General features: G+C 38.3%; 1 protein-coding gene and 1 pseudogene across 4 annotated transcripts in view; both read left to right on the top strand.

Annotated features, from left to right (window-relative positions):
- ZMYM4 (zinc finger MYM-type containing 4) overlaps window positions 1–13,847 on the top strand; it is a 178,506-nt gene that overhangs the window by 47,794 nt on the left and 116,865 nt on the right. The window lies entirely within an intron of this gene.
- Window positions 6,929–10,955, top strand: LOC117200156 (neuropilin and tolloid-like protein 2; annotated as a pseudogene).

The raw sequence follows: 13,847 nt of genomic DNA, 5'->3' as shown, positions 1-13,847 counted from the left end.
TCTAATGTCATAGCACTGTGCTCGCAAAAGATGCTTGATATGATTTCAGTTTTCTAAAATTTACCAAGGCTTGATTTGTGACCCAAGATGTGATATATCCTGGAGATTGTTGTATGTGCACTTGAGAAGAAAGTGTAATCTGCTGTTATCGGTTGAAAAGTTCTATGAATATCAGTTAAATCTATCTGGTATTGTGTCATTTAAGGCTTGTGTTTTGGGCTTCCCTGGTGGTGCCGTGGTTAAGAATCCACCTGCCAATGCAGGGGACATGTGTTTGAGCCCTCGCCTGGGAAGATCCCACCTGCCGTGGAGCAACTAAGCTCGTGAGCCACAACTACTGAGCCTGCGCTCTAGAGCCCATGCCACAACTACTGAGCCCTCGTGCCTAGAGCTCATGCTGCACAACAAGAGGAGCCACCGTAATGAGAAGCCTGCACACCACAACGAAGTGTATAGCCCCCACTCACCACGAATAAAGCCCATGTGCAGCAACGAACACCCAATGCAGCCAAAAATAAATAATTTTTTTTTAAAAAAAGCTTGTTTTTCTTTCTTAATTTTCTACTTGGATGAAATGTCCATTGGTGTAATTGAGGTGTTAAAATCTCCCAGTATTGTTGTGTTGCTGTCGATTTCCTATTTTATAGTTGTTTGCTTTTGCCTTATGTATTGAAGTGCTTCTATGTTGGGTGCATATATATTTATAATAGTTATGTCTTGTTCTTGGATTGATCCCTTGATCATTATGTAGTGTCCTTCCTTGTCTCTTGTAACATTCTTTATTTTAAAGTCTATTTTATTAGATATGAGTTTTGTTATTCCAGCTTTCTTTCGATTTACATTTGCATGGGTTATCTTTTTCCATTCCCTCATTTTCAGTCTGTATGTGTCCCTAGGTCTGAAGTGGGTCTCTTGCAGACAGCATATATATGGGTCTTGTATTTGTATCCATTCAGTGAGCCTGTGTCTTTTGGTTGTAGCACTTAATCTATTCACATTTAAGGTAATATTGATATGTATGTTTCTATTACTGTTTTCTTAATTGCTTTGGGTTTGTTTTTGTAAGTCCTTTTGTTCTGTTGTGCTTCCCACTTAGGGAAGTTCCTTTAGCATTTGTTGTAGAGCTAGTTGGTGGTGCCTAATTCTCTTAGCTTTTACTTCTCTGTAAAGCTTTTGATTTCTCCATAGAATCTGAATGAGAACCTTGTCGGGTAGAGTAATCTTGGTTGTAGGTTTTTCCCTTTCATCACTTCAAATATATCATGCCTCTCCCTTCTGGCCTGTGGAGTTTCTGCTGAGAAATCAGCTGTTAACCTTATGGGAGTTCACTTGTATGTTGTCATTTTTCCTTTGAATAATTTTTCTTTGTCTTTAATTTTTTAAAAATTAATTTATTTATGGCTGCATTGGGTCTGCATTGCTGCACGTGGGCTTTTTCTAGTTGTGGCAAGCAGGGGCTACTCTTTGTTGTGGTATGTGGGCTTCTCATTGTGGTGGTTTCTCTCACTGTGGAGCTTGGGCTTCAGGTGTGCAGGCTTCAGTAGTGGTCGCACGTGGGCTCAGTGGTTGTAGCTTGCAGACTCTAGAGTGCAGGCTGAGTAGTTGTGGTGCACGGTCTTAGTCGCTCTGTGGCATGTGGGATATTCCTGGATCACGGCTCGAACCTGTGTCCCCTACATTGGCGGCTGGATTCTTAACCACTGCGCCACCAGGGAAGCCCTGTCGTTAATTTTGTCAGTTTGATTGCTGTGTATCTTGGCATGTTTCTCCTTGGGTTTATCCTGCTTGGGACTCTCTGTGCTTCCTGGAATTGGGTGGCTATTTCCTTTCCCGTGTTCGGGAAGTTTTCGACTATAATCTCTTCACAATTTTTCTTGGAATTTTCTCTGTCTCTTCTTCTGGGGCTCCTACAATGTGAACGTTGGTGTGCTTAATATTGTTCCAGAAGTTTCTTAGGCTGTCTTTCATTTGTTTTGATTCTTTTTTCTTTATTCTTTTCCATGGCAGTGAATTCCATTATTCTGTCTTCCAGGTCACTTATCCATTCTTCTGAGTCAGTTATTCTGCTATTGATTCCTTTTAGTGTATTTTTCATTTCAGTTGTTGTATTGTGCATCTCTGTTTCTCCTTTAATTTTTCTAGGTCTTTGTTAAACATTTCTTGCATCTTCTTTATCTTTGCCGCCATTCTTTTTCCAAGGTCCTGGATTGTCTACACTATCATTATTCTGAGTTCTCTTTCAGGAAGGTTGTGTATCTCCACTTCATTTAGCTTTTTTTCTGGGGTTTTATCTTTTCCTTCATCTGGTATGTAGTCCTCTGCCTTTTCAATTTGTCTATCTTTCTGTGAATGTGGTTTTCGTTCCACAGTCTACAGGATTGTAGTTCTTCTTGCTTATGCTGTCTGCCCTCTGGTGGATGAGGCTATCTAAGAGGCTTGTGCAAGCTTCCTGATAGGAGGGACTGGTGGTGTGTAGAGCTGGGTATTGCTCTGTTGGGCAGAGCTCAGTAAACGTTTAATCCGCTTGTCTGCTGATGGGTGATTATCATTTATGTAGGTTATTCCAGCTCCTCGTCTGAAATGATTCTTATATTTGTATATATTGTGAAATGATCACCACAGTAGGTCTAGTTAACACACATCACCATAGTGTTAGAAGTTTTTTTCTTTGAGAACTTTGAAGATCTGCTCTTTAGTAACTTTTAAATATGTAGTACAGCATTATTAACTGTAGTCATCATGCTGTATGTTATATCCTTACAACTTATTTGTTTTACTAGTGGAGGTTTGTACCTTTTGACCCCTTTCCCCGATTTTGCCTACCCCTTTCCCCCCCAACCTCTGGCAACCATCAATGTGTTCTCTGTATCTATAAGCTTGTGGTTTTTTTTTTTTTTTTTTGATTCTACATGTAAGTGAGATCGTGCAATAGTTGTCTGTCTGTCTAATGTTACTTAGTATAATGCCTTCAGGGTATATTCATGTTGCTGCCGATGGCAAAACTTCCCCCTTTTCTATGGCTGAATAATATCCATTGTGTATCTATGCCACATTTTTTAAATGTGTTCATGTATTGATGTACACTTAGGTTGCTTCCATGTGTTGGCTATTGTAAATAATGCTGCAGTGAACATGGGGGTGCATATATCTTTTCCAGTTAGAGTTTTCATTTTCTTTGGTAAATTCTCAGAAGTGGAATTGCTCAATCATATGGTAATTCTGTTTTTAATTTCTTTGTTTTAATAAATTTATTTATGTTATGTATTTATTTTTGGCTTCATTGGGTCTTCGTTGCTGCGCACGGGCTTTCTCTAGTTGCAGTGAGTGGGGGCTACTCTTCGTTGCGGTGCGCGGGCTTCTCATTGCGGTGGCTTCTCGTTGAGGAGCATGGCCTCTAGATGCACAGGCTTCTGTAGTTGTGGCATGCGGGCTCTAGAGTGTAGGCTCGGTAGTTGTGGCGCACGGGCTTGGTTGCTCTGTGGCATGTGGGGTCTTCCTGGACCAGGGCTCAAACCCGTGTCCCCTGCATTGGCAGGCAGATTCTTAACCACTGTGCCATGAGGGAAGACCTATTTTTAATTTCTTGAGCAATCTGCATACTGTTTTACATAGTACCTGCACCAGTTTACGTTGTCACCAACAGTACATAAGGGTTCCCTTTTCTCAACATCCTCACAAGAAGTTATTTCTTGTCTTTTTATTAATAGCCATCTTAACAGGTTTGTGGTTTTGATTTGTACTTTCCTGATGATTAATGATATTTAGCTCATTTTTCTGTACCTGTTCATCATCTGTATATCTTTGGAAAAATATTTGTTTAGATCCTCTGCCCATTTTTTAATTGGAGTGTTTTCTTTTTTCCTATTGGGTTGTATGAGTTTTTGGTATACTTTGGATATTAATCTCATCAGATATATGATCTGTAAGTATTTTCTCCTGTATGTTGCCCTTTCATTTGGTTGATGGTTTCCTTTGGTGTGTAGAAGGATTTTAGTTTGATGTAAACCCACCTTTTTTTTTTCTTTCTTTGCCTTTTATTTTTGCTGTTAAATCCAAAAAATCATCTGCAAAATTGATGTCAAGGAGCTTACTGTCTATGTTTTTCTAGGAACTTTATGGTTTCAATTCTTACATTCATGTCTTTAACGATTTTGAGTTACTTTTTGTGTATGGTGTAAGATAGTGATCCAGTTTCATTCTTTTGCATGTGGTTGTACAGTTTAATGTGACTCTTTAGAGTCCTTGGGATTATTTGTTGTGAATTTTGAGAGAGGGCAATTTGTTGTGAGAGAATGGGGTGGGGGTTAGATAGCAGCTGTCTGCTGTTATGATTAAGCTTTACACTTTGAGATCTCAGAATACGTTGTGTTTTTTTTGTGTGTGTGTGTGTGTGTGATAGGTATTTATTTATTTGGCTGCATTGGGTCTTCGTTGCTTCACGCAGGCTTTCTCTAGTTGTGGCAAGCAGGGGCTACTCTTCATCATGGTGTGCGGGCTTCTCATTGCAGTGGCTTCTCTTGTTGCAGAGCACAGGCTCTAGGCTTGCAGGCTTCAGTTGTTGCAGCACATGGGCTCAGTAGTTGTGGCATGTGGTCCCTAGACTGCGGTGGCTTCAGTAGTTGCGGCACATGGGCTTAGTTGCTCCGCAGCATGTGGGATCTTCCTGGACCAGGGATTGAACCCGTGTCCCCTGCATTGGCAGGCAGATTTTTAACCACTGTGCCACCAGTGAAGTCTCACGTTACGTTCTAATTTATTCATTTTTCAAGTAATGCTATTTGTGAACTGTACTTAAGTGGCATATTCATAGTTTAAGTATATTTTGATTATTTTTGAATCATTTTATTTTATTACAAAAGCATTTAGTCATTGTAGACAGTTTGAAAGATTTTTAAAAGATATAAAAATAAAAATCTTTTGTAATTTCACTACTCAGTATATTTATTTATGATTATGTATAAGCTTATCTTGCATGTGTATGTGTATTTTATTTTAGAAATGAACAAATGCTAAAATTTCTTTTTTTGGATTTGGTGTATAGTTGTATGAATTTTGAACACCGACATAGATTCCTGTAACCAGCACTACAAACAAGATTCTTAACAATCCTGTCACTCCAAGAAACTCTAGTGTGATATTTTTTTTTATAGTCCTATTATCTGTTCCTGCTTAACCACTGGCAACCACTGTTTTGTTTTCTGTCAGTATAATTTTGTGTTTTGGAGACTTGTGAAAGGTGAACTGAAACAGAATGTTAACATTTTGAGACTGGCTTCTTAGAATCAATGTTTCATCACTTTAAGTGGAATTTAGATACCACCATATAGGTGTTTTATCCTTCCCTTTTATATTGTTGTTGTCATATTTCATATACTTACCAAATTTCTATTGTATAATGTTATAATTTTTACATTCAGATGTCAAATATATGTTAAAAGAACTCAAGGGTAGAAGATTGGTCTGTGTTTATAGTTATTCAGGTAGTTACTAGTTTCTGTTGCTCTTTCTTCATTCCTGATATTCTGAATTTTTTTGATATCATTTCACTTGGGTCAAGAAACTTTCTTAACAATTATTTTAGAGCAGGTCCACTGATAGTCAATGCTTTTAGTGTTCCTCATCAAAGAATATCCTTATGTCACCTTTATTCCAAAAGGTATATTCATTGTATATAGATTTATGAGTTTAACAGTTCTTTTTTCCCAGCACTTTAAAAAGTTTCCTTTTTTTTTTAGCATCCAAGATTTCTGATGAGAAATATGCAGTGATAAGTAAAATGTTTTTCTCTGCCTGTTTTCGAGATGTTTTTCTTTGTTTTTAGTTTTCAGCAGTTTAATTATGAGTGTCTTAATGTGAATATCTTTAGATTTATCCTGTTTGGGGTTTGCTTATCTTAAATCTGCAGATATATATGTGTTTTTTCAAGCTTGTGAAGTTTTCAGCCATTATTTCTTCAAGTATTTTTTCTGCACTCTAGGGATTCTGATTACAAGAATGTTGTATTTTGATATGGCTCACAGATTTCTGAGGCACCGTTCTTTTTTATCCCCTCAATCTTTTTTTCTCTTTTTTTTAAGATAAAGTGATTCTGTTGATCTATTTTCATGACTCTTTCCTCTCCATCTCTGTTTTGCTAATGAGCCCATGAATGAGAGATTGTTTTAGTTTTATTCATTATGCATTTTTTATTGTGGTAAAGTATACATAACAAAATTTACTATTTCACCCATTTTTAAGTGTTGAATTAATTGGCGTTAATAACTTTCACATTGATTTGTAAACCCTATCCATCTTCAGAACTATTCCATTATCCCAAACTGAAACTCTTTACCCATTAAATAATGACTATCCCGTTACCCCCTTGCCCCTCCCCCCAGCCCCTGGTAACCACTCAGTGAGTTCTTATTTTGGTTTTTTGATTTTTTAGTTTTAAAACTTTAATCTGTTTTTTCATTATATCTTCTGTTTCCTTGTTGAGACATTGGTCTTTCTGTTAGTTTTTCTGTCCTTAAGTTGTTTCAGAGTTTTAAATCTTTCTGTTTTCACTCAGTATATGTGTCCCATCATAGTAGTATATTCAGATCTACCTTATTTGTGTGTGTGTGTCTATGGTGTTAAAATATACATAACATTTGCCATTTTAATCATTTTTAAGTTTAGTGGCAATAAGTATATTCAGAATATTAGGCAAACATCACCTCCATCCATCTCCAGAACTTTCTACCTCATTCTTTGTAAAGTCTGAATAGAATTCCATAGTATAATGTGTATTAATAAATAACTTAATTGTTTCCCTGCATAGGGACTTTTTAATAAATTTTCATAGTTGGAAATTATGTGGCAAAAATGTCTATCCTGCATGTTGTTAAAAATAAGCTTTTATCTGTTACTTTGTTCCCAGGGACAGTTCTGGAAGTTAGGGAAAAAATTATATTAGGCCACTTCAGCGGGGTCTGTGCTGTGGCCGCAGGCAGACTGGCCTGCATGGGTCTGGTCCCTCATGTCTGCGCTCTCTGGCTGTAAGCGGTTGATGGGATGGAGTGCTGCAGAGCAGGAGGTGGTGCCCGTCATGGGGCTGCGGCAGCACGAGAGCCTGCCGAGAGGCTTGGGTATGGCGGGCGCCAGACCTGAGGCCTACCCCGCAGGGAGCAACCTGGTGCGGGCTATGGGGACGGAGTGGGGCAGCTGCCACGCTGAGCTGTGAGCCCCGCGCTTCCACTGCCGCTGCTTCGGCCCCTCGGGAAGCGCCGGGCAGCTCGGGAACATGGCCCTGGAGCAGCTCTGCTTGGTCCTCAAAGTGTTGTTAATAACAGTACTTGTAGTGGAAGGGACTGCTGTGGCCAAAAGGCCCAAGATGGACAAAATATTGGAATCAAGCACATTCCTGCAACCCAGTGTGGGATTTGGGTTCGAACCAGCAATGGAGGTCATTTTGCTTCACCAAATTATCCTGACTCATATCCACCAAACAAAGAATGTATCTACATTTTGGAAACTGCTCCATGTCAGAAAACAGAGTTGACCTTTGATGAACATTATTATATAGAACCATCATTTGAAAGTCAGTTTGATTAGTTGGAAGTTCAAGATGGGCCGTTTGGTTTCTCTCCACTTGTAGATCGTTACTGTGGTGTGAAAAGCCCTCCATTAATTAGATCACCAGGGAGATTCATGTGGATTAAGTTAAGTTCTGATGAAGAACTTGAAGGACTGGGATTTCCAGCAAAATATTTGTTTATTCCAGATCCAGACTTTACCTACCTAGGAAATTGCCAGTTTGAGCTGTCAGAGGCTGACGGAATAGTACGTTCTAGTGAGGTAGAACAAGAGGAAAACAACAAAACCTGGCCAAGCAGTTGATTGCATATGGACGATTAAAGCTACTCCAAAAACTAAGTTGACATGGAAACTGGATCAAGGGACTTACTTCTATGGTGGCACACTGGTTAAGAATCCGCCTACCAATGCAGGGGACATGTGTTGGAGCCCTGGTCTGGGGAGATCCCACATGCCGCAGAGCAACTAAGCCCGTGCACCACAACTACCGAGCCTGCGTTCTAGAGCCCGCAAGCCACAACTACTGAGCCCGCGCGCTCTATGGCCCGTGAGCCACAACTGCTGAGCCCGTGTGCCACAACTACTGAAGCCCGCATACCTAGAGCCCGTGCTCCAGAAGAGAAGCCACTGCAATGAGAAGCCCTCGCACTGCAACAAAGAGTGGCCCCCACTTGCTGCAACTAGAGAAAGTCCACGCACAGCAACGAAGACCCAACGCAGCCAAAAATAAATAAATGTATTAAAAAAAAGAGTTATATTCAAAGTGTATATATTTTATTTATTTTTATTTTTATTTTTTTTCGATACGCGGGCCTCTCACCGTTGTGGCCTCTCCCGTTGCAGAGCACAGGCTCTGGACGCACAGGCTCAGCGGCCATGTGGGATCCTCCCAGACCGGGGCACAAACCCGTGTCCCCTGCATCGGCAGGTGGACTCTCAACCACTGCGCCACCAGGGAAGCCCAAAAGTGTATATATTTTAATTGTGTACATAGTATAACTTATCTGGGCTTACAATTTTATTTTTTGTTTATCAGAGTGATATATGATTATTTAAAATTTTGAATATTACATAAGTGCTTATAATTGAGATTATATATATCAACTCTTATGTAATTTATGCATACATATAGTTATTATATATTCCTAGTTTAAAGAGGTGCGTTTCAGGTGTATGTATGTCCTTTCAAAAAGGGAGCAGCTAATCTTTAAATAATTCTAAAACAGCATTTATAGAATTTCATTAGCTAAGAGTGTTACAGACAAATCATTGAGTTCATCCAGTTTCTCTAGCTAGGAAATTTTATATAGATTATCTTTTCCTCACTTTTGGAAAGAGAGAGCACATATAGACATATTTCAGAGATATTGTGTGTTCAGTTCCAGATCACTGTAATAAATTGAATATATCAATAAAGCAACTCACATGAATTTTCGGTTTCCTAGTGCATATGAAAGTTATATTTATACTGTATTATAATCTACTGTGTGCAATAGCATTGTATCTGAAAAAACGATATGCATACCTTAATTTTAAAATACTTTGTTGCTTAAAAATGCTAACCATTATCTGAGCATTCAGCAAATCATATTCTTTCTGGTGGAAGGGCCTCCTGCCTTGATGTTGATGGCTGCTGACTGAACAGGGTGGTGATTGCTAAAGATTGTGGCAACTGTGGCAATTTCTTAAAATAAGACAACAATTAAGTTTGCTGCATGAATTGACCCTTCCTTTCACAAACGATTTCTCTCTAGCATGTAATGCTGTTTGATAGCATTTTACCCCCAGTAAAATTTCAATATTGGAGTCATTCCTCTCAAACCCCATCACTACTTTATCAACTAAGTTTATATGATGTTCTAAGTCCTTTGTTGTTATTTCAAGTCTTCACAGCATCTTCACCAGGAGTAGATTTCTTCTCAAGAAACCAGTTTTTTGCTCATCCCTAAGGAGTTATAACCAACTCCTTGTTGATTATAATTTCATCATGAGATTGCAGAAATTCAGTCACATTGTCAGGGTCCACTTCTAATTCTGTTTCTGTTTCTACCACATCTGCAATTACTTCTTCCACCAAAGTCTTAAACCCTTCAAAGTCATCCATGAAGGTTGAAATCAACTTCCTCCAAACTCCTGTTAATGTTGATATTTTGACCTCTTTCCATGAATCATGAATGTTCTTAATGACATCTGGAATGGTGAATCCTTTCCAGGAGGCTTCCAGTTGGCTTTGCCCAGATCCAGCAGAGGAAATCACTGTGTATTGCAGCTATAGCCTTATGAAATGTATTTCTTAAGTAATAAGACTTGAAAGCCACAGTGACCTCTTGATCCATGGGCTGCAGAATGAATGTTGTGTTAGCAGACACGAAACAACATTAACCTCCATTGGAGATCTTGAGTGACCAGGTGCATTGTCAGTGAGCAGTAATATTTTGAAAGGAATTTTTTTTTTCTGAGCAGTAGGTCTCGACAGTGTGCTTAAAATACTCAGTAAACCATCTTTTCAACAGATGTGCTGTCATCTAGGCTTTGTTGTTGTATTTGTAGAGCACAAGCAGAGTAGATTTAGCATAATTCTTAAGGGCCCTTGGATTTTCAGAATGGTAAGTGAGCTTTGGCTTCAACTTCAAGTCACCAGCTACATTAGCCCCTACACGAGAGTCAGCCTGTCCTTTGAAACTTTGAAGCCAGGCATTGACTTCTCTAATTATGAAAGTCCTAGATAGCATCTTATTCCAATAGAAGGCTGTTTCATGTATCTTGAAAATCTGCTGTTTAATGTAACCACCTTCATTAATTATCTTAGATCTTCTGGATAACTTTCTGCAGCTTCTACATCAATACTTGCTGCTTCACCTTGTACTTTGATGTTATGGAGATGGCTTCTTTCCTTAAAGCCCATGAGCCAACCTCTGCCAGCTTCAGTCTTTTTTCTGTGGCTTTCTCACCTCTCTCAGCCTTCATAGAACTGAAGATAGAGTTAGAGCCTTGCTCTGGATTAGGCTTTGGCTTAAGGGAGTGTTGTGGCTGCTTTGATCTTCTCTCCAGACCACTAAAACTTTCTCTGTATCAATAATAGGGCTCTTCTGCATTCCTATCATTCGCGTGTTCACTGGAGTAGCACTTTTTATTTCCTACAATTATTTCTCCTTTGCATTCACATCTTGGCCAACTGTTTGGTGCAAGAAGCCTAGCCTTTGCCCTGTCGGCATTTGACATGTCTTCCTCACTAAGCTTAATCATTTCTAGTTTTTGATTTAAAACGAGAGGTGTGCAGCTCTTCCTTTTACTTGAACACTTAGAAGCGATTGTTGGGTTATTAACTGGCCTAATTTCAATATTGTTGTGTCTCGGAACAGGGAGGCCTGAGGAGAGGGAGAGAGAGGGGGAGATGGCTGGTTAGTGGAGCAGTCAGGACACACACACTTATCACTGTCTTATATAGCTGTAGTTCATGACACCCTGAAAAGATTACAATGTTAATATCAAAGGTCACTGATCACAGATCACTGTAAAAATATAATAATAATGAAAAAATTGAAATATTGTGAGAATTACCAAAATGTGACACGGAGACAGAAAGTGAGAAGCTTTTGGAAAAAGGGTGCTGATAGGCTTACTTGATGCAGGATTGCCACAAATCTTCAATTTGTAAAAAACTCAATGTGTAAAGTGCAATAAAATGAAGTGTAATAAAACAAGGTATGCCTGTATGCATTTAACAAAAAGTTCATTTAAAATGACAAATAACTCTCGTGTTTTTCTTTTTTAAAAAAATATTTATGTATTTATTTATTTTTGGCTGTGTTGGTTCTTCATTGCTGCGCGTGGGCTTTCTCTAGTTGCAGCGAGCGGGGACTACTGTTCGTTGCAGTGCACGGGCTTCTCATTGCGGTGGCTTCTTTTGTTGTGGAGCACGGGTTCTAGGTGCGGGCTTCAGTAGTTGTGGCACACGGCCTCAGTAGTTGTGGCTCACGAGCTCTAGAGTGCAGGCTCAGTATTTGTGGCGCACGGGCTTAGTTGCTCTGTGGCATGTGGGATCTTCCCAGGGATTGAACCCGTGTCCCCGGCACTGGCAGGTGGATTCTAAACCACTGCGCCACCAGGGAAGTCCCAACTCTCGTTTTTTTATAAAGTGAATGATCCAGAAATAATAAGTTTTCAATCTTGTTAGACATATTTTTATTGGTTTCTTTTTTACTGGTCTGTCAGATTATCTGGGATTAACATAACATGACACAGTAAATTAGGTGTGAGAACTAAAAACTATGAAAATTTAGTTAAAAATTATTTTTCAACTAAAAATAATTTTTTTTAGTGACAACTTAAGTTTGATTCTTCTGGCCTCTACCTATATTATCTTGTTTAATATATTAAATGTTACACTAAAGTATAATTACATACAATCTTATTACCATACATTAATTGTGGCTTTGGAAAAAACACAGAAAACTTAGATTTTGTAAATGTCTTTCGTGATAGAAAAAGTTAGTGGGTTATCACTAAAGGAATTAATATTTTAATTTCAATTAAACTTGAACTGACTGGGCTTGCTTTTAAGTTATTCTTTAAATAGAAGTGCTTGATCATGTCTCGTTAGTTCTATGAGATACTCCCTCTTAAGAAATTTTAAATATTTAAATCATATTTTCTTTCTAATATATATGCATGACAGCCATTATTGGGCAGTGATGAATACACTCAATGATCCGTACAGTTTGGTGCTACTGCCTAAGGGGCCAGTAGTTGTACCCAGAATTGATTTTATACCATTAGTGCTAATGTCAACACGGTAAAAATACATGGAATGTCTTAGTATTACTGTGAAAATAGTTTTGACTTTGGGGGACTCCTGAAAGGATTCTGGGACCCTTATGGTCTAAGAACCACATGTAGAGAACCACTGCTTCTGGGGTTTTATTTTTCAGAGGTTTCTTAGATAGCGGCAGATATTTGTAGGCTGAGTAATCTTTGTTTGCCTTTGTTTTTTCATTCCACAGATACTTTGAAGCTAGACATCAGTTAACTTTTCAATGTTTTGTCAATATATGATTTAGGAGATTTCTTCGGATTGATTTTTACTTTTTTAGGTTGTGGCAGTTTGCACCTTGATTGATGTCAGGGATCCGAGGTTTTTATTTTTACCTTAAATAATTGAAGAAAGCTTTTATTTGTTGTAAGTTTTATAATTTACAACTTTGTATTTGTTGTAGATATTAGGAAGCAGTGAAGATATTTCCCTTGAGGGATATCACGAATTTTATTATTATTTTTTTGTTTTCGTTTTTTTCTGGCCACACTGTGTGGCCTGTGGGATCTTAATAACAGTGAATATTTTTTGTTTTGTTTTGTTTTGTTTTGGCCATCTGACATGTGGGCTCTTAGTTCCCCGACCAGGGATTGGACCCTCGCCCCCTGCATTGGAAACTTGGAGTCTTAACCACTGGACTGCCAGGGAAGTCTCATGAATTTTATAATAAATGTTCCTGAGCTTCCAAATGAGGAACCAAATTTATACATCATTTTGGAGTAGAAAATTTGATGACAAAAGTATAGCTAAACAGTTTCAAACATATTATAAAGAATCATGGGAGCACATATTTTCCTTCTTCCTTAGTTTATGTTTCAGGGTAAATGTAGCATTCTGTCAATACATATTCAGATTGAAAGGGAGACATTGTCCACCTATTCAAAAATGACTTTTCTTTTTTCCTTTTTAAATCTGGATAGCTTAATTTTCTCCTTAGCTGTTGTGAAAAAAGTCATAAAAGAAGTTATTTTAGGACGATAGCTTTTCACAGTTGAGTCTGATTTTTATTTGAAGTTTTTTTCTCAGTGATGACTGAGAATCTATACTCTGTCTATATTTGGTGATAAATATTGTCCATTTTATTTATAAGGTTTTTGTAGCTATTTGAACAAATGTCTTTTCCATTAAAATATGCATGTTAATTAAGCAGTGAAATGATACATTCTGTGAATCTTTAGTAATACATTTCTATTGTCTGAGTTCAATATAATTCTGAATTTGGAATTAATTCAGTTGCTTCATTTCATAGAATTATGAATTTGTAAAATCCAGCTTACTTCAGTTGTTTCTTTTGTTTTTAAAATTAATTAATTTTTGGCTGTGTTGGGTCTTCGTTGCTACGTGTGTGCTTTCTCTAGTTGCGGCGGTTTGAGGCTACTCTTCGTTGCGGTGTGCGGGCTTCTCATTGCAGTGGCTTCTCTTGTTGCAGAACACAGGCTCTAGGCATGCGGGCTTCAGTAGTTGTGGCATGCGGGCT

The sequence above is a fragment of the Orcinus orca genome, chromosome 1 (genome assembly GCF_937001465.1).
Source record: "Orcinus orca chromosome 1, mOrcOrc1.1, whole genome shotgun sequence".
In the NCBI taxonomy this organism is placed as follows: domain Eukaryota; kingdom Metazoa; phylum Chordata; class Mammalia; order Artiodactyla; family Delphinidae; genus Orcinus; species Orcinus orca.
This window is presented reverse-complemented; position numbering and strand designations above follow the sequence as displayed.